Source organism: Macaca nemestrina, chromosome 4 (genome assembly GCF_043159975.1).
Source record: "Macaca nemestrina isolate mMacNem1 chromosome 4, mMacNem.hap1, whole genome shotgun sequence".
Classification (NCBI taxonomy): domain Eukaryota; kingdom Metazoa; phylum Chordata; class Mammalia; order Primates; family Cercopithecidae; genus Macaca; species Macaca nemestrina.
The window spans coordinates 132,066,345-132,087,751 of NC_092128.1; the positions used below are offsets into that span (position 1 = coordinate 132,066,345).

Here is a 21,407-nt window from a genome sequence, read left to right on the forward strand (position 1 = left end):
TGTTCAGAGTGCACTTTTGCTCTTTCTAGTTCAGGAAGATCTGATGTGTCCAGCAGTTTACTCATCCAGGCTATGCATCAGCTTCAGAACCTGCATTACACATCTCAGAAAGGATCTGGTGTTAGTTGAAGCTCAGCTTGCAGTGTCTAAACACTGAGGCTTTTGCTTTGTTTTGCTTTGTGTCAAAGAGAGCTCAGGTGCACAGAATGGATTCATTGTAAGCCTTGTCTTATGGCACACTCATTCTTGGTCATTCATGGTCTTTTGTAATTTATTTATTTGTCAATTAGTGTATCTTAATAATGCAGTCAGCATCCATGAACCCTTTACTCTTAGATCCTGTGAAAACTTTCTCTTCTTCAATGTGCTTTGAAAAATCCTGGCAGAATTTTACATCTTAGCAAAAACAGGTGATTTTGTGATTTTGCAAGTGTCTAACTTCACTGCTGGATCTATATCTTGGACAGATTCTACATTTTTCCCTTTTGTATGGAAACAAGGAATAGACATTTCAAATCCCTTTTGGGAGAAAGAATAATGTCCTCCTAGTAGTCTAAGCTATAAATGGATCAATCTTGGGCAAAAATATAAATGCCTTGATGTTTCTGTTCTTCACAGACATTTCTACATGACCAGGGTGGCATGTATTGCGTTAAAACTTTGGAAACTCTCTTTTTGGATTAATGGATGAAATGAAGCTTTTAAATGTACATATGCCATTGAATAGTAGATACTCAAAAATATTAAAGGAATAAGTAAATACTGTTTAAAGATTTCTTAAATGGCACATCTGTTAGACTTTAATCAAAGGAAATTATATCAAAAGGCATAACAAAATATAAATTAAAAAAACATGTAAACAATTATCTCACTACTTGATTAGAAAATGTAGACTTTTTAGAAGTATAGGCTTGAACTGAACTGATAATGAAATACAGTAAACCACATTTAAATATAAACAATTTGCTTACCACTAAATTGAACAGAGAATATATTTATGTAAAAATAATGAAACAAAATAAAATTTGGGAATTCAAAACAAGTGAAAATAACAGCAAATGAGATAGTTGAATCAGTTGAAATGCAAAATGAAAAAAAAATTTCTGAAGTGATTGTCATGTATTCTCTTTTTTTCTTTTAAAATTATTTTAGAGAATCATCTCTACATGAAAAGATATTCTCTAAAGTAAATGTAAGCCACAAGGCCCATTCTTTAAGATTTATTTAATTATTTCATAGAGAGTTGACCATTTCTCATCATAGAAGACCAGTTAATGTGAGAAGCCACAGAGTTTACTTTCATTTTAATTCAACATAAATAAATAAATAAATAAATAAATAAATAAATGGATTCTCTGTAGGGCACTCAGCAATTGAAAAGAAATCTTGTAAAATTTTCTAATCTGTGATCTTTCCCCTAAACCCAGAACATCTGCCCAGATCTCCAGGAGAAATAGCTAAGCATTCAACCATGTTTATGATAAAACAGAGATTTCTCTTATGATGGACTAGACCTAATGTGGACATCAAAGGAACCCACCCATGTGCAATGAGCGCCATAGATCAAGTCCATTTATGTTTAAGGGATCTTCATTCTCAGCCTCCAGATCTATGCCTTCTCCAGCCACAGCACATATTCAGAAATTTATAGGTTACAATTACATCTGTAGAAAATGTGGAGACCCTCATCTCTTCTAACCTACTAAGCAATAAAATAATAATTGCAATCAGAGCAACCTCTGTTGGACAATGTATTAGTCTGTTCTCATGCTGCTAATAAAGGCATGCCCAAGACTGGGTAATTTATAAAGGAAAGAGGTTTAATGGACTCACAGTTCCACATGGCTGGGGAGGCCTCACAATCATAGTGGAAGGCAAAGAAGGAGCAAAAGCACGTCTTATGTGGCAGCAGGCAAGAGACAATTTGTGTATGGAAACTCCCTCTTATAAAACCATCAGATCTCATGAGAATTATTCACTATCATGAGAACAGCATGACATGGAAAAAACCCACCCTCATGCTTCAATTACCTCCAACTGCATCCTTCCCATAACCCATGGGAATTATGGGAGCTACAATGCAAGATGAGATTTTGGTGGGGACACAGCCAAACTATATCAGACAGTGTCAAGCACTTCCATGTGTCTCTCATCCTCATGCCTGCAGAGTAAATACTGTTATTTGAATTTCACAGATAATATGAAATAATTAAATACATCTATTTTAAAAACTGAGGGATAAAAGTGATGCAACTGCCCATAGCTGCACAGCAACTGAGTGATGGAGCCAGGATTTTAACACCAATCTTTTCCTTAAACTCGGATTTGTGTGTGTGTGTGCTACATCACAGTGCCAACCACATTCTTTCCAGATGCTCCAACTCTCCCAAGGTTGGAGAGAAGGCAGCCTGGCAATTTGTTAGCCAGCTAAAACTATTAGAAGAATCTTTCCTATCATTTTCAGTCACTAGTACTACCCTCGGAGGCAAAAGAAAAAATATCTTGTACCTTTTCTCCACGTGACAGATCTTCAAGTATTAAAAGACCCCTTTCTCGTACCCTAGGTTTTTTCCTCTCCATGTAGATAGATGTTCCCAGGGAACATGTATCACTCACAGTTCTGCAAAGAAACAAGATCAGTAGGATGTATATTCACACTCACCCTAGAGTCACACTAGAATTCACAGGTTCAAACTAGATCTACTCTATATAATGAGAGAGACAAGACAGAGAGAGAGAGAGACAGACAGAGACAGAGATTAAGATTTATTTTAAGGAATCAGCTCACATGATGACTTAGGGAATTGTCAAATTCATAAGTAAATCTGTAGGTCAGACTGGGAACTCAGACAGGATTTCTTTTTTTTTTTTTTTCTTTTTTTGAGATGAAGTCTCGCTCTGTGCCCCAGGCTGGAGTGCAGTGGCGCAATCTCGGCTCACTGCAACCTCCGCCTCCTGGGTTCAAGCGATTCTCCTGCCTCAGCCTCTTGAGTAGCTGGGAGTACCGGTGTGTGCCACCACGTCCAGCTAATTTTTTGTATTTTTAATAGAGACAGGGTTTCACCATGTTAGCCAGAATGGTCTTGATCTTCTGACCTCGTGATCTACCATCTCGGCCTCCCAAAGTGCTGGATTACAGGCGTGAGCCACCGCACCCAGCCAACTCAGACAGGATTTCTTTGTTATAGCCTTGAGGTAGAATTCTTTCTTCTCTAGAAACCTCAGTTTTTGCTCTTGAGGCCTTCAATTAATTGAAGGAGCCCCTTCCAGATTGTCTCCTGGGCTTAAAGTCAACTGGTTGCAAACATTAATCACATCTACTAAATACCTTCACAGCAGCATCTAGGCTAGTGTTGAACCAAACAGCTGGGCACCATAGCCTGGATAAGTTGACACTTAAAGTTAACCATCATAGAACAGTTAAATAGCAAAGCCCTGGGGAAGAGGGTCATGTTTTATTTCTAACAAAGCAACAGCTGAAGGAAGTAAGAGTCAGCTATTAAGAGGGCTGGGGACAGAAATGGAAAGAGAGGCCATTCCATTATACTCAACCTAGAAAGATTATCTGCATTCTGAAAGGCAAATACGTGAGAAGTTTATATGACCTTTTCCCCTCCACAGGTGCAAAAATCATTTCACAAGAGAAAAATCATTGATGAGAGCCACAGTGCAATTTCTGGGTCTATTTCAATTTGCAGGCAGCCCGTTGGGAAACATCTCTTGAAAAGTTACTAGATTGCATCAATTGTGAGGTTACACACACACAAAGGATAGAGTTCCCGCCACCTCTTATTCTATGGCCTTGAGACTCTTTCACCAGCCAGTTACCAATAAAAGTGAGCCCAGTTTCCACAGGCTTCTTCCAAACAGATCCTCTTACCCTGTGCCTAACATGTCCCTGTTCTCACGCTTCATGCTTGGCATCTTCTTCTGTTTATATTTCTCTTCATGTCCCTTAAACCTAAATTAGCCTTTAGTGTTTCATATCCCTAGCTTTACTCATATGGCTCTGCAAGAAATTGGGTGAGATTCACACTAGATCTCCTCCTCTTCCTCTCTCTCTCTCCTCTTCTTCCTTTTTTGAAATCAGGGGATTTTACTATAGTTAATCCTCTGGGAGCAAATTCCTAACTGCAACCCTATATGATAAACCTACCCAAGCTCCCCTCATGGAAGTGATCAGACAGTTGAATTTTGTGCTTCTGATGGTATACAGTGCATAGTGTAGTCGTCTGTTTTCACACTGCTGATAAAGACACACCTGAGACTGGGTAATTTATACAGAAAAAGAGGTTTATTGGAGTCACAGTTCCATGTGTCTGGGGAAGCCTCATAATCATGGTGGAAGGCCAAAGGCATGTCTTACGTGGTAGCAGATAAGAGAGAATGAGAGCCAAGCAAAAGGGGAAACCCCTTATAAAACCATCAGATCTCATGAGACTTACCCACTACCGCAAGAACAGTATGGGGGGAACCACCCTATGATTCAATTATCTCCACCAGGCTTCTCCCACAACACTTGGGAATTATGGGAGCTACAATTCAAGAGGAGATTTGGGTGGGGACACAGCAAAAGTATATCACATGGCCAACAAATGCTTGATATTATAATTCTTCTTTGAGTGCTGGAAGCATGAGGCTGGAAACCAGATGAAAATCAAACATTTTAGAAATTTGTCCCAAAAATCATTTAGTGGAAGGGAGGTATAGTCATGACTCCAGAGGCACAGTCAGGCAAAAAGCCACATCCCAAATATTAAAAGCCTGCAAACATTGCAAAGTGTTGATTAGAGGTCAAAACAAAAAAATCTGCAAACATATCAAGAACAACAGAAACCATTATATAGTTGTCCAAACAAGGGCAGGTTCTGGAAGAAATAATCCTGAATGTGAACCACAGGTCAGGAACAAAGAAACCCAGGGAAGGTGGTAGAAGCAGGAAAGTGGGAGTAACATGGAGATACCAGCTAAAGACATCTGCTTTGGTCTGGACTGCTTTCAAGAAGCTCTCCAGGTCAGCTCCTATTCCCTGATGTCCTAAAATAACATCTGGCATGTAACAGGCACAAAGGATTCATTAAAAGGGTACAAGTTGGAGCAGGCTTATTGGACATTTACTCAAGACAAAAGCTCATCTTGGAGGTTTTCAAGAGGCCACTTTCTTTTTTCTTTTCTTTCTCTTTCTTTCTTTCTTTCTTTCTTTCTTTCTTTCTTTCTTTCTTTCTTTCTTTCTTTCTTTCTTTCTTTCTTTCTTTCTTTCCTTTCTTTCTTTCTTCCTTTCTTCCTTTCTTCCTTTCTTCCTTTCCTTTCCTTTCCTTTCTTTCCTTTCTTTTTTTTTTTTTTTTGGAGATGGAGTCTCCCTCTATTGCCCAGGCTGTAGTGCAATGGCATGATCTCAGCTCACTGTAACCTCCACCTCCCAGGTTCAACCGATTTTCCTGCCTCAGCCTCCCAAGTAGTTAGGATTACAGGCATGAGCCACTACGCCTGGCTAATTTTTGCATTTTTAGTAAAGATAAAGTTTCACTATGTTGGCCGGGCTGGTCTTGAACTCCTGGCTTCAGGTGATCCACCTAACTTGGCCTCCCAAAGTGCTGAGATTACAGGCATGAGCCACCCCACCCAGCCAAAGAGGCCACTTTCATAGACACTTTGCTTATTGAAAAATGAAGTTCCTTCCACAAAATAGCCTTATCTGTTCATGTTAGAGTTCTGCAGGTATCATCACCTCACCACACATAAAACACCAACCATTAGCTATTGATTGTGCCAATGCCTGTTCCTGTCTCCTGGGACACATATGTGAGCACTTTAAGTTGAACTTTGCAAATGGCTGTTTCTGAGAATGAGCTTGATCAGAGCTGACCTTAGTTGAATCAAAGCAGAAAAAGCAATAGATCAGTTCACTGCAAGGCCAACAGGACAGGAGGTTTTTACTTCCCCATGTGGAGGTGAGTCAGAGGAACAAATTCTAGTCCCAATTCTAACATGATCCAGCCAGGTCAGCCTACGCAACTCACTTCATTCTCCGAACTTCACTCAATCTCAAAGGTATGCTGTTGTAACTCAGACATTGGTGACATCAATGATCCTTCCCCTTAAACTCTGGATTTTAACATTGTTTTGCAATCTCATTCCCTTAATTGTGGATAGCCCATTGTCTCTCCCAAAGACTTCTGAAGATTCTGGGCGGGCTTGCATTTCTTTGCCACCTTTGGCTTAAAGCTTTGTCATTTACTCTTGTCATGATACATTATCACTACAAAATGATGTTGCTTCCCATTATCCAGACACGGAAACTGTCTCTTTTCCTTGATTTCCCTCAAACCCACTAACACAAAATCGTTGTATTTGTAGCAGACTTCTGGATATTCAAATACAAACAATTTAAAATAGGATCTTTAGCTTCCTTCTTCTCAAAGTTCATTATTGAACCAGATCTCTTTCTCTTCTCTATTCTCCTCTGAATTTGTATTCATTCTGTTGTAGAATAATAGCTTACCCATTTCTTTTTAGCACCATCTCCTTCCAGCCTCGACTCGCATTCTACACTGAGTGGCTCATTGTGGGGGTTCAGTCAGGCTGGTGGGAAAAAAATTAGTTGTAATAATCACAAACCCTCTTGGAAGGCCTGAGAGTTTGCCTAACTTTGGTAATAGATCTGGCTGAAGGCAGCCAGAGTCTCTTTGCAGGAGCCAGAGAGCTTAGGGCACAAATACAAAGGAATGCAGAGTAGTTTATCTAACTAACTTGTTTACTCATGTGGTCGTAAGACTAACCTTTGATTTACCTCCGGTGCTTAATTGCTTTCTGCTCTGGAAGTCCACAATGTCAATTACCCTCTAGTGGTGTTGACTCAAGCCTTTGTCAATGAAAACTTACCGAATAAATGTGAGTCTCACTGGCTGGTCAGGGCTTCAGCTGCAACTAAGTGGCCCGGATGCTCAGTCAAACTGGCAAAGTAGAATATCTGTGTATTGGTGTACTTTATTCATCCATGGTTGGGTCAGGGTCTGCGGGACAGACTCCCACAGATCATAAATGTAGTTCCCTAAGCAAAGATACCCTCCTCTCTAAAAAGACTTCTGGGCTGGGTATAGTGGTGCCCCTCTTGTATTCCCAGCACTTTGGGAGGATGAGGCGGGAAGACTGCTTGAGCCCAAGAGTTCAAAGCTGCAGTGAGCTATGATCTTCTGACTCTTGTCTTTAGACATTAACTGTTTTCATCTTTATTTAAAGAACTTATGGTAACAGTAGACATAACTACTGGCAAAATTCACAAGGACTTCTGAGCATTCATAATCCTCAGCATTTATAATGCACTAGGAATTGTGCTGAGAATTTTCACATCGGCCACATCACACATTGCCTTCAAAGCTCCCAGACCTGGGGTCGACATCCTAAACAGAGTTCAACCTGAAGAATCCATCAACTTGACTCATTCTAAGGTCACCTTATATAGAGTGGTTTGGCGTTTGGAATTTGTTCCCACATGATTAACTGTAGTAAAAATATCCCGATTTCATAGAAGAATGAACAAGAGGAGAAAGAGGAAGAGGAAGACGAGATCTAATGTGAATCTGACTCAATTTCTTGCAGAACTATTTGAGTAAAACTAGCAGTGGATACGTCCACAGATAAATCAAGATGTTTCTGATGTAGGAATAAGAAACTGCAGTTTTGGTTCAAGGGCAATATGCCTATGCTGGAGAAGAAGGCTGGAGATCGAGCATAGAAAGGTCTCTGCTCCTGGAGTCCAGTGCAGTCTCCATGATTCCTACTCAAGACACAGGGCAAAGGGGTTGCAGCAAAGAACTGTAACAATACCTGCTGCAGTGGCTTTGGTGGGAAGATCAGTGGGTACCACTGCAGACGTGGCTCCCACTGCAGACATGGCTCCTCTGGTGAGCTGCAGTGGCAGTGCCTTTGCAAACATTGACGGAAGTGTTGCCATTTGGGAAGAACATTTCAGCAGGAAACATCACCATAGGCAACTCTGGGAAGAAGTTTTGAGAAGAGAGGGGAAAAGGGGACATTACAAGTGCCTCTTGGAAATTCCCAGAACATTCTGTGGGCTGCTTCAGGGGGCTACATTCTTGCAGATCATGTGGGAGTTGGTCCAGAACAATACTTTTTGTGAGAATGCTGACTTTAAAAAATTATTTTACAAGAGTTTTGTATTCACACAAAAAATGAGAAGATAGTGAAAGTAACTGTATAGCTCACACCCATTTTTCCCTATTAACACTTTACATTACTGGCTAATTTATTATAATTAATGAACTAACACTGATTCATTAGTAACTAAAGTCCATACTTTGTTTAGGTTTCCATATATATATATATATATATTTTTGAGATGGAGTTCTGCTCTTGTCACCTAGGAGTGCAATGGTGCGATTTCAGCTCACTGCAACCTCTACCTCCCACGTACAAGTGATTCTCCTGCCTCAGCCTCCCAAGTAGCTGGGATTATAGGCATGTGCCACCATGCCCAGCTAATTTTTATATTTTTCGTAGAGATGGAGTTTTGCTATGTTGCCCAGGCTGGTCTCGAACTCCTGACCCCAGGTGATCCACCCACCTCAGCCTCCCAAAGTGCTTGGACTACAGGCGCGAGCCACTGTGCCTGGCCAATTTCAATAATTTTTACCTAATGTCCAAGATGTAGTAAATTTATTGTAATTAATGAACTAATACTGATGTATTATTAACTAATGTCCATACTTTGTCTAGATTTCCTTCATCTTTACCTAATGTTCAAGATTCCATCCACGATGCCACATTTAGTTGATGTGTCTTTTTAGACTCCTTTTGGCTGTGATGGTTTCTTAGACTTTTCCTGTCTTTGATAACCTTGACAGTTTTCAGTACTGGTCAAATATACAGTAGAATGCCTCTCTCTTGGAATTTGTCTGATATTCTTTGCATGATTAGACTGAGGTTATGGGTTTTTGAGAAGAAGATTACAGAGGTAAAGTGCTATTATCACATTATATCAAAGGTTCATACTTTCAACATGATTTATGATTGTTAATGTTGACTTTGATCGCCTGGCTGGGTAGAGTTTCTCAGGTTTCTCCTCTGGAAAGTTACTTTTTTACCCCATTTACATACTGAAGTCTTTGGAAGGAAGTCACTATGTGTAGCCCACACTTAAGAAAAGTTTTATTCTTTTACACTTTATCTCCTTGAGGCTGGAGTAGCTACATAGAATTACTTGGAATTCCGTATCAGAGAGTTGACTATTTTCCCTCATTTATTTGTTATTTATAGATATGTATTTATATATGTATTAACATACATTTATTAAAATATTTATTATAAAATATTTATATTGTTATGCCCAGACTGTTTGTTCCCCAAAGAAGACCACCAGAGTCCAGAGTCAAAGCCAAGCGGCAAGGATCTTTACTACAAGTTCGAACTTGGTCCCTCCTATACACAGTATACAAGAGGGCCCTGAACAATGCGAGCGTTTGCTTTTTATAGCCCGAAAGTTGTAGGGGAACAAAGAAATTCTTTTGGCTCCTGCGCTTTCAGTAACCTTGAACGGCTGTCCCCTTATCGGAGACTTTCCAGGTGGTGTTTATACTGGGCTCAGGGAGTTTGAGAGATATATGGTGGTGGGATGGGAGGATGGGATGTGTTTGTGCTAGGCTCAGGGAGTTTTGAGCCCGGGGCTGAGGAATGTGCCCAGCTCCTTTCATTCCCCCCTTCTCTTCAGGTATCTTTAGAGCCAATCTTGGGTCTTATAAGTCTGATTCTGTTTTAGCGTTTACAGGTTGGTATTGGGCTCTGAGGACCATGAGTTGTACAGTGTTAAATCTTTCCTTAACAAATTGTAAAATTCTGTTAACAACACAAGGTCTTACGGTAAGCAGAAATAGTAGACTTAGCAGGGGTCCAAGGAAGGGGGCTAACAGAGAAAACATAGAGGAATTTTACCATTGGTCTGCAGCTGAAGCAAACTGCCGTGTTTTTATTTTAGTGCTTAACTTGCGTAACTGTTGGACCCGGTCTTCTACAAGTCCTGATTCATTTATGTAGAAACAACAGTCTTCTTTTAGAAATATACATGTACCACCTTTTTCTGCAGTGAGTAGGTCTAGGGCTCTCCGGTTTTGCAAGGTTACTTGAGCTAGGGACGTGAGCTGCCGCTGAAGGGAGGCAAGGGACTCAGCCGACTCCTCTATAGTAACGGCAAATTGTTGGTACAACTTGTTACTTTCTATGAGGGTGTGACCTAGGGCTCCCCTCGCTAGTCCGGCCGCAATGAAGGATGCGGTGAGGGAGATTCCTGCAATGAGGGGGAGAAATATGGCTCGTGCAGGTCTTGGTCTAGGGTCTGGGTGAATAACAGCACTAGTCTAGTTACCGGTATACCCTAGGAACTCGCCAGCAGTTAGTAGAGTCAACCGGGGAACTAATGTGACAGGGAGACACAGTAGGTTATTAACAGAAGGACTAGGTAGGTTCTTAGATAAGGTTCTATTACACCAGAAGAATATGCCTGATGGAGCCCTTAAGGTGATATTAGGGGGCGTTGCAGTGATGCTGCAGAGGCTGGAATTAGTTCCTGAGAAACAGTAGGGAAACTTCTCCTGACTGGGGTTTAGATATAGGGGCACGTTCAGGATAGGAGCATACGAGAGGTTTCGGAGGTTGTTAGCTTGGGCAAAGGTAGAGGATCCCTATGGCAGAGGGACAGCGGTTAGTGGTGGACGCCCTAGAGTGGCGCACAGAAAGCAGCCAGACAGGCTATGAAGTCCTGTAAGGTTAGCAAGTTCTAGTCCTTCTTGTAATAACTTTAACCAGGAGAAAGGACGTAAGTCTTGTGTTAGTCTGTTTTCCTGTCGTTGGATATTCCCGTGGACCAGGGGCAGTACTTGCACTAGGCCTCGCCACAGATAGAGGTGACTGCTAGGCCATGTGGAGGAGGGGGAGTAGTATACAGCCCCATGTTGAGGTGTGGTCCAGCGGGAGTTCCAGGGGTCTCTAACTATTCATGTATGTGAAAAGTCTCTATCCCGTCTATGATGGAAGGGCCATTTAGGGTCTAACTGTTTTCTCTCTCCTCTATAATGGGGTCTATGGATGTTACAATAGTTATAAGGGCAGCTGGCATTTTGGTGCCACCAATAGTGTTTACAATTGTATTTAGTCTGATCAAACTCAAAGCATATTATTGGTGTCATAGGTTTGGCTATTTGAAAACCAGTAAAATTTAGTAGAATTGGGCTGTTGCACCCTGAGGAAGGGCAATCAGCACTGGCCAATAATTTTCCGGGCTTATGAGGTTGCCTAGGGTGGGTTCGGTTTTCATAAAGCCAGAATCTCTAGACAAAGGGATTATGAGCTGGTTTTGTGATTTCCCAGCGGCCACTAGGGCGACTAACGTTAGGGTTAGACTACCTAACTGCATGTTTGCAGTGAGCTATGCTGCCGGCGCAGGGTGAGTTTTAAGGGGTTGTTTCTAGCTCTGTCCACAGTCCACGCGTCCGGTGCTTCAGCCGCCGCCGTGATTGGTCCCAGAAGATCGGAGGTTGGGTCCACTGGCTTGACGTGGGTGTAGTGGATCTACCATGCGATGCCTTCTACCTTCAGGGTGGTGGGTGTGGTTAGGAGTACCTGGAGTGGTCCTTTCCACCTGGGTTCTAGGGTCTCTTGTCGGTGTCGCTTGACTAGGACCCAGTCTCCCGGCTGGTACGGATGGGGTGTCGGTGGGGGACCGGTCTCATATAGTTCCTTCAGCTTGGGCCAGATTTCTTGATGAATTTTCTGCAAGGCTTGTAGGGAAAATAAGAGTTCAGAGACATTTTCTGTTTCGGACTTGAGCAGATCATCTTTTAGGCCGGGAACTAAGGGTGGGGGTCTGCCATACATAATTTTATAAGGAGTAAGGCCCAGTCTGTAAGGGGTATTACGGGCCCAGAAAAGAGCGTAGGGGAGAAGGACCACCCAATTAGCGCCAGTCTCCATAGTCAATTTAGTTAAGGTCTCTTTTAAGGTCCGATTCATTCTCTCTACCTGTCCTGAACTCTGGGGCCTGTAAGCGCAATGTAGTTTCTAATTTGCCCCAAGGATGGAAGCCAAATCTTGACTTACCTTAGCGACGAAGGCCGGCCTATTATCTGACCTTATCTGGACGGGGAAGCCATACCTGGGGAGGATATCTTCCAGGATTTTCTTTGCTACAACCTGAGCAGTCTCTTTCTTGGTGGGGAATGCTTCAGTCCACCCTGAAAAAGTATCTACAAAGACAAGTAAGTACCTATACCCGTATTTTCCTGGCTTTATCTCAGTAAAATCTACTTTCCAGTAGATACCGGGCCTGGTTCCCCTGAGCCTTGTTCCTGTTGCAGCCTGGGATTGGGGGTAGGCGTTGTTAAGCTGGCAGACTTTGCAACTTGTCACGATGTTGCTGGCCATCTCGGCTGTATGTCTGAATTTGAGCTTAGAGCGTCTGATCAGGTCTATCATCCGCCGAGCACCCAGGTGGGTGGTTCGGTGGATGTGTTCTAACACTTGTTGTCCTAATTTTTTGGTAGGATAGTTTGGTCATTAGTATCAGTCCACCACCTATTCTGGATCTGTTTCAGGGGAAGCTTGTCAATCCACTGGAGATCTTGTTCTGAATAATCAGGGAAATATGGCAAGTCCCGGGGGCCCGGGTCAGGGAGCTGGAGTGCAAGGAGTTGGCTGGGAGCCTTCGCTACCTTTCTTGCAGTTTGGTCCGCCAGAAAGTTGCCTTGAGCAGTTGGAGTAGTTAGTTTTTGATGCCCTGGGCAATGCACAATGGCCAACTTTTCTGGCCTCCATAGGGCTGTTAGCAGGGCTAGGATTTCTTGCTTGTTTTTTATCTTTTTTTCTTTAGCCGTCAGTAACCCCCGCTCCCTGTAAATGGCCCTATGTATATGCGCTGTTGCAAAAGCATATCGGCTGTCTGTATATACCGTCAGCTTTTTCCCCGCCCCTAAGGTGAGAGCTTGGGTGAGCACTATCAATTCGGCCTTCTGGGCCAATGTCCCTGGGGGCAGGGGTTCCGCCCAGATTACCTTAGTCTCTGAAGTCACTGCCGCTCCAGCGTACCTCTGGCCCTGATGCATGAAGCTGCTCCTATCAGTGAACCAGACGAGGTCGGCGTCAGGAAGTGGGCGATCCTGCAGGTCTTCTCGAACTCCGTGCACCTGAGCTAGTATCTCGGTGCAGTCGTGGAGTGGGGCGTCCAGGTCCGGGTTGGGCAGCAGCGAGGCAGGGTTTAAGGTCGTTGGGGGCAGGAAAGTTATCCCAGGTCTTCATGGAGGGCCTTATCGAACAGGGTAGGAGAGTTTTTGAATCCTTGCGGCAGTCTGGTCCATGTCAGTTGGCCACTTATGCCTTTATCAGGGTCATTCTACCCGAAGGCGAAGAGCTTTTGGCTCTGAGGGGCTAAAGGCAAACTGAAGAAAGCATCTTTTAAATCTAAAACAGTGTACCATTGATGTTTAGGGTTTAGGGTACTCAGGAGGGTATATGGGTTAGGCACAGTTGGATGTATGTCCACAACCTTCTTATTGATTTTTTTTAAGTCTTGTACAGGTCTGTATTTTCCACTATTAGGTTTTTGTACCGGCAACAATGGAGTATTCCAGGGTGAGTGACATGAGCGGAGGACTCCTTGGTCAAGGAGCCGGCGGATATGCGGGGCAATTCCTTTCTTGGCCTCTAGGGGCATCAGGTATTGGCGTACCCGCACGGGGTCTGCCCCAGGTTTAAGTTCAATAAATAAAGCAGGACGGTGTTTTGCTAGTCCTAAGCCCCCCGTTTCCGCCCAAGCTTCTGGATATTGCTGGAGCCAGGTTGCTATGTCCTGGTCAGGGGACGTTTGCTCCTGGTGGAGCCGGTACTCATCTTCTAGGGTTATAGTTAGGACGGATACGGGTTGATTGTGGGAGTTGATCACGATGGGCCCCTCAGGGAGGAAATGGATCTGTGCTCCCATTTTAGTTAGCAGGTCTCTCCCTAATAGGGGACAGGGGCTCTCAGTGATAACCAGGAAAGAATGGGTTACATTCTTGGCTCCGAGGTTTACTGTTCTTTGTGTTGTCTATGGGTATTTTTTTAACTCCTGTGGCCCCTTGTACCCACGAGGACCTGGAGGATAATTTTCCATTAGTTTTAATTAAGACTGAGTGCTGTGCTCCTGTATTGACCAAGAACTGGACCGGGGACCCCTCCACTTGCAAAGTTACCCTAGGTTCGGGGAGGGGATCCGAACCCCATCTTCCCTAGTCTTTATCTTGAGTGACTAGTACGGGTGTAGACCTAGGGGGTCCCTGTCCTCGTTGTTTCTTTTTGGGGCAGTCTCTTACCTAGTGGCCAGCCTCCTTGCAGTAGGCACATTGGTCTTTTTTCAGATTATCATGCCTTGGGGGGCCGCCTGGGTTGGGTGTACTCTGGCTGTAGATGCTTTTTCTGTACTACTGCTGCCAGGACCTTGGTCATTTTTTTCAGTGGCCTTAAATTGCCTTTCTTCTGGAGTATCTCTGTTATTGTAAACCCGCTGGGCTATCTGAAGGAGGTCCTGAATCCGCTTTCCTTCCAAGTCTTTTAATTTCTGGAGTTTTCTTTTAATATCTGGGGCTGCCTGATTTATGAATGACATTACAACAGCTGCCTGACTTCCTGGAGCCTCTGGATCTATGGGGGTGTACTGTCTAAAAGCTTCCATTAATTTTTCTAAGTAGGTGGCTGGGCTCTCTGTCTTTTCTTGCAGAATAGAATATACTTTAGCCAAATTAGTGGGCTTGCGAGCAGCTGCCCGGAGACCTGCCATTAGAGTCTGGCGATAAAGGCGTAGCCGTCCCCTACCTTCTGCCGTGTTGTAGTCCCATGCCGGCCTGGTCAGAGGAAAGGTCACGTTTATGAGGTCGGGGTTGGCAGTCGGTTGACCGTCGTCCCCCGGGACCAGCTTTCTAGCTTCTACCTGTATTTTCTCTCGCTCCTCCGTGGTAAACAAGATTCGGAGGAGCTGCTGACAATCGTCTCAAGTGGGCTGGTGGGTGAACATGACACTATCCAGTAAAGCCAGTAGATCTTTGGGGTTGTCTGAAAACCGAGCACTCTGAGTTTTCCAGTTATACAGATTACTGGTGGAGAATGGCCAGTACTGGAGCCTGGGGATTCCTGTGTCATCTGGGGGTCCTATTTCCCGGAGGGGTAAAGCCACCGTGGAGTCAGGCGGCTGGGGGGGGGGCTAGTGCGCGAAGTACGCCTTTGCGTCCGCCCCGCCGGTCCCTCAAAGTTACTTTCCCTTTCAGCAGGCCCGTGAGTGCCGGCTGCCTCCCCTCCGCCTGCTCTCTCCTGCTCTTTCATTCGCGCGCGCTCTCTTTCTCTCTTTCATCCCGTGTCCTTTCTCCTTCACATTCAGTCTCTTTTTCTTTCTGTCTCTCTCTCTGACTCTCCACGTCTGCCGTTTCATCCCCTTTCTCTTTCCGATTTCCCTTCTCACTTTCTCCCTCTCCCGTCTCTTATGGTCTCTCTCTCACTCATTCTCTTCCTCTCCCCAGTCTCACTTTCTGTGTCTCTTTTTGTAAAGGAATGTGGGTTAGAATCCCTGTAAAGGAAATCTGCGCCGGAAGCCGGGAGCCCGGGGACGGGGCCGCAGGCGCAGCGCCGGAAGCCGGGAGCCCGGGGACCGGGGCCGCAGGCACGGCGCCGAAAGCCGGGAGCCCAGGGACCGGGCTGGAAGCGCGCGCCGGAAGCCGGGAGCCCGGGGACCGGGCCGGGAGCGCGGCGCCGGAAGCCGGGAGCCCAGGGACCGGGCTGGAAGCGCGCGCCGGAGGGCCGGGGTCAGATTCAGACCGCAAGCGCGCACCCGGGGACCGGGGTCAGATTCAGACCGCAAGCGCGCACCCGGGGACCGGGGTCAGATTCAGACCGCAAGCGCGCACCCGGGGAACGGGGTCAGATTCAGCTGTTGCCCGGATCGCGAACACGCTCCCGGCAACTCAGATCGCAATTTAAATCAGAAGAGAGCCAGGGGACGTCTCCCACCGGTCTCCACTGGCTGTCCTATAGCGCGTCCGCCAGGACTGTGCCAGCCTCAGTTTCAGACCTCGCGAGTCACAGATTCAGATTCAGAACAGACACACAGACACAGACAGACAAACGGAGACGAGCCAGCTCACCTATCAGTAGATCGATCTTAGCAGATCCGTTGACCAGGGGTCTGGTGGGCTTGGGGAATCCCGGACGGGCCCCCAGATGTTATGCCCAGACTGTTTGTTCCCCAAAGAAGACCACCAGAGTCCAGAGTCAAAGCCAAGCGGCAAGGATCTTTACTACAAGTTCGAACTTGGTCCCTCCTATACACAGTATACAAGAGGGCCCTGAACAATGCGAGCGTTTGCTTTTTATAGCCCGAAAGTTGTAGGGGAACAAAGAAATTCTTTTGGCTCCTGCGCTTTCAGTAACCTTGAACGGCTGTCCCCTTATCGGAGACTTTCCAGGTGGTGTTTATACTGGGCTCAGGGAGTTTGAGAGATATATGGTGGTGGGATGGGAGGATGGGATGTGTTTGTGCTAGGCTCAGGGAGTTTTGAGCCCGGGGCTGAGGAATGTGCCCAGCTCCTTTCAATATGTTTATATAAATAAGTGTATGTATATTTATATAAGTATATATTTTATATTAAAAGGTATGTTTATAAGTATATATAGTTTTATAGAAATAAGTATATATAAGTATTGTATATATAAAGTACTTTTTGTTTATTTATTTTTGAGATGAAGTTCTTCTGCTCTTGTAGCCCAGGCTGGAGTGCAATGGTGCAATCTCAGCTCACCGCAACCTCTGCCTCCCTGGTTCAAGCAATTCACCTGCCTCAGCCTCCCAGGTAGCTGGGATTACAGGCATGCGCCACCATGCCTGGCTAATTTTTTGTATTTTCAGTAGAGATGGGGTTTCTGCATGTTGGTTAGGCTGGTCTTGAACTCCAGACCTCAGGTGATCTGCCTGCCTTGGCCTCCCAAAGTGCGGGGATTACAGGGCATGAGCCACCGCACCCGGCCAATACTTTTATGTATAAAAAAGTATATAAAATAAGTATTATATACATATAATACTTTCTACACATATATAAAGTATTTTATACTTTGAATTATAATTGAATATTATTATTATATTTTTGTTCAAATTGTTCCAGCTTCAGCCATTGGAAGCTCTTACAGTTGGGTCCTAAATTCTTTTCAAAAATCCTCATCAAAAATACCCATGTGTGTATGTGTGCACCCATGTGCTGTCATTTTTTCCCTAGCAGGGAGCACTTCCTTACTTTCTGGCACTCCAAGATGCTCCAGGCTCACTTTTTTTTTTTTTTTTTTTTTTTGAGACGGGGTCTCTCTCTGTCTCCCAGGCTGGAGTGCAGTGGCACAATCTCGGCTCACCGCAAGCTCCCCCTCCCGGGTTCACGCCATTCTCCTGCCTCAGCCTCCCGAGTAGCTGGAGCTGCAGACGCCCGCCACCATGCCCGGCTAATTTTTTTGTGTTTTTAATAGAGACAGGGTTTCACCGTGTTAGCCAGGATGGTCTCAATTTCCTGACCTCGTGATCCGCCCGCCTTGGCCTCCCAAAGTGCTGGGATTACAGGCGTGAGACACCGCTCCCGGCTGCTCCAGGCTCATCTTCTGTATTTCCTGCTGCAGTCCTAGAATCAGCCACTTCTCCAAGGAGCTGGGTTGTTTTTACGATAGTTTGCATGGTCTTAAAACCCAAAATGTAGATACCACATGTGCTTCTTGCTACTGGGCTAAGGTTGATTCATGGCCTTCATAGTTGATAGGGAAAGGAAATGTATGTGTGTATATTAACAAGTGTACATACACACATTGTTCTATTTTTCTATATTTAACCCATCTTTGTCTATTAATATCTTGAGGCAATCATGAGTTCTTGCTGATGTCTTCAACTCTTAATTCATTATCACATCAATATTCAAGCCTCCTCACCTGTAGATCTACACATTTCCACTCCAACAATGAGAAATCTGACTCTCACCATCTGCCATCCATTTACTTCACTGTACATTTCCAGTGTAAATGTATAGCAGTATCAGGACTGTTAGCGTGTACCCCTGTGCTATACAACTTTATCAGCTAGAGTACAATGCTTATGTCCTGTTCCTTTTGCCTTTAGTTTTACAGACTCTACTCATTTCTACTTTGGTCAGCAAATTTTTCCCCAATCTACTTCAGTGAGGTTGTTTCATGCATTTTTAATATAATATAGATTAGTTTGTCATTTGCTGCATTCCATCCTGGGACCTTCTGAACTCTTAAATGATATTCTAAAAATCTATATACATTAAGGTTTATTCTTTATGTGTAAAATGTTCTATGACTTGACTAAAGCCTAGTGTCTTGTATCTACCACAGCAATATCATACTGAATGATTTCACCACCCTAAAAGTCCCTCTGTGGGCCAGGCATGGTGGCTCATGCCTATAACCCCAACACTTTGGGAGTCTGAGGCAGGCAGATCACTTGAAGTCAAGAATTCGAGACCAGCCTGGCCATCACAGTGAAACCTCGTCTCTACTAAAAATACAAAATTAGCTGCGCATGGAGGCAGGCCCCTGTAATTTCAGCTACTTGGGAGGCTAAGCCAGGAGAGTTGCTTGAGCACAGGAGGCAGAGGTTGCAGTGAGCCAGATTGTGCCACTGCACTCCAGCCTGGGCAACAGAGCAACACTCTGTCTCAAAAAAAAAAAAAAAACCTCTGTGCATTACTGATTCAACCCTCCTCTCTCCCCCAGAACTCCTGCCCCTAGGGACCAATAATCTGTTTATCATCTCTATAGTTTGTCTTTTCTAGGACGTCAGGTAACTGGAATCATTTGTTTTATAGTTTGAACAGGCTAGATTCTTTTACTTAGCAATATGAATTTAATATTCATGCATGTCTCTTCATGGCTTGATAGCTCATTTTTTTAATCAACAAAAAATATTGCATTCTATGGGTGAACTTCAGTTTGTTTATCCATTTACTTATTGAAGGACATATCCATCTACCTTATAAATATTTTGTTGAATTTATATCTATTATTTTATGTAATGTTTCACTTTTGTGGTTCAACTGTAAATAGTATTTTTTAAGTTATAAATTTCAATTGTTCATTCTGGAAAACAGAGAAGAAATTGACATTTATGTATTAACTTTGTATACTGCAATCTTGCTATACTCGCTTACAAGTTCCAGGAGATTTTTGTAGATTCTTTTGTATTTTCTACACAAACAATCATATTATCTGTGGAGAAAGCCAGTTTTATTTCTTCCTTTCTAATCTGTTCTTGTCTGATTGCACTAGCTAGAATTTCCAGTAAATGTTGGTTGATGCAACTTGATGTAGATATTTTAACTCATAAAATTCTGTAAGATAATGGCATTATTCCTATTTTACAGATAAAGAACTTGAGGTTTAAGACATTTAATTGGTTGGGCACAGTGGCTCATGCCTGCACTTCCAGCATGTTGGGAGGCCAAGGTGGACAGATCACCTGAGGACAGGAGTTCGAGACCAGCCTGGCAAAAATGGTAGAAACCCATCTCTACTAAAAATACAAAAATTAGCCAGGCATAGTGGGAGGTGCCTGTAATTCCAGCTGCTCAAGATTCTGAGTCAGGAGAATCACCTGAACCCGGGAGGTGGAGGTTGCAGTGAGCCGAGATTACGCCACTGCACTCCAGCCTAGGTGATGGAGCAAGGCTCTAACTCAAAAACAAACAAACAAACAAAAAAAACCATTTAATTAAGTCAGAAAAAGGATAAAAATCCAGGTATTCCTTTAACCTGGCAAGCGCATAGCATGGTGTACCTGTCTTTGCCACTTGCTATCTGTGAGAGATGGAGCAAGCTGTTTAAACTGTTTTACATGTCAGTTTCTTCAAATGTAAAATGAGGGTGACGATAACAGGCCCATCTTGTTAAATTAAATTAAATTAAATGTGTTAAAAATTTTAAGTACCTAGAAGAGTATGTTGCACTGCTATAAAAAAGAAAAGAAACCAAAAAAGCCCGAAGCTTTTCCTATTTCAGCATCTGCCTTTGAACCTGTCTTTATCTGAGGCTGAAAGATATTAATAGAATCAATTTCCTGAGTTTATTGTCTGTGAAATATGAACTAAAGAAACAAGCACCAGGTAAGTGCTCAACAAATATTGTCTGTAGTTATTAAAATATTTACTAACTTGGATGTTCTCCCATATTTCACTATTACAGATGTTCCTAAAATGAGCGTTCTTACACACATATTTTTGCATGAGAATGATCTTCCTGCAGACCGAAATCTGAAAAGTGGAATTGCTGGGTCCAGGATATGGATGTTGTAAATTTCAATAGATATCACATGACTTTCCTTTAAGAATTGACTACTTTAAATTCCTCACCATGTCTTATTCACAACTCCACCAAGTTTTTGTGTTGTTCCTGCTGTTTTAGACTAGGGATCTTACTCTGTCACCCAGGCTGGAGTGCAGCAGCACAATTATAGCTCACTATAGCCTCTAGCTTCTGAGCTCAAGTGATCCTCCCACCTCAGCTTCCTGAGTAGCTGGGGATACAGGTGTGCACTACCATGCCTGGCTAATTTAAAAAAAATTTTTTTTTGTAAAGACAAGTATCTCTCTATGTTGCCCAGGCTGGTCCCAAACTCCTGGCCTCAAGCCTGCTTTGGCCCCCCAAAGTACTGGGATTGCAGGCATGAGCCATCTCACCTGGTCTCAGTTCAGGATATTACCAACCATTTTCCATTTTCATCAGTATAAAAGCTGAAAAGTTGCATTTTATTTATTTCATTATAATTTACATTTATTTCTTAGTGAGATTAGGCATGCTTATATGTTCATTGGCTTATTCATGTTTTTTATCCATTTTTAAAAATTTAATTTAATATTCATTTCTTAAACTTATGTATTTTTTTTTTTTTTGAGACGGAGTCTCGCTGTGTCTCCCAGGCTGGAGTGCAGTGGCGTGATCTCGGCTTACTGCAAGCTCCGCCTCCCGGGTTCACGCCATTCTCCCGCCTCAGCCTCCCAAGTAGCTGAGACTACAGGCGCCCGCCACCACGCCCGGCTAGTTTTTTGTATTTTTAGTAGAGACGGGGTTTCACCATGTTAGCCAGGATAGTCTCGATCTCCTGACCTTGTGATCCACCCGCCTCGGCCTCCCAAAGTGCTGGGATTACAGGCTTGAGCCACCGCGCCCGGCCAAACTTATGTATTTTTTGAAACCAAGACTCACTCTGTTGCCCAGGCTGGAGTGCAATGGCACAATCTCAGCTCACTGCAACCTCTGCCTCCCTGGTTCAAGCGATTCTCCTGCCTCAGCCTCTGAGTAGCTGGGATTACAGGCATGCGCCATCACACCCA

The 21,407-nt window shown here is 43.8% G+C and overlaps 1 protein-coding gene across 1 annotated transcript in view; it reads left to right on the plus strand.

Annotated features, from left to right (window-relative positions):
- Positions 1-20,648, plus strand: part of LOC105466768 (uncharacterized) — a 68,914-nt gene extending 48,266 nt beyond the window's left edge. The window contains exon 7 of the mRNA XM_071094149.1: positions 19,443-20,648. The gene's annotated coding sequence lies outside the window, so the exon portion shown is untranslated. The remainder of the gene's footprint in view (positions 1-19,442) is intronic.
- Positions 20,649-21,407: the final 759 nt, after the last annotated feature.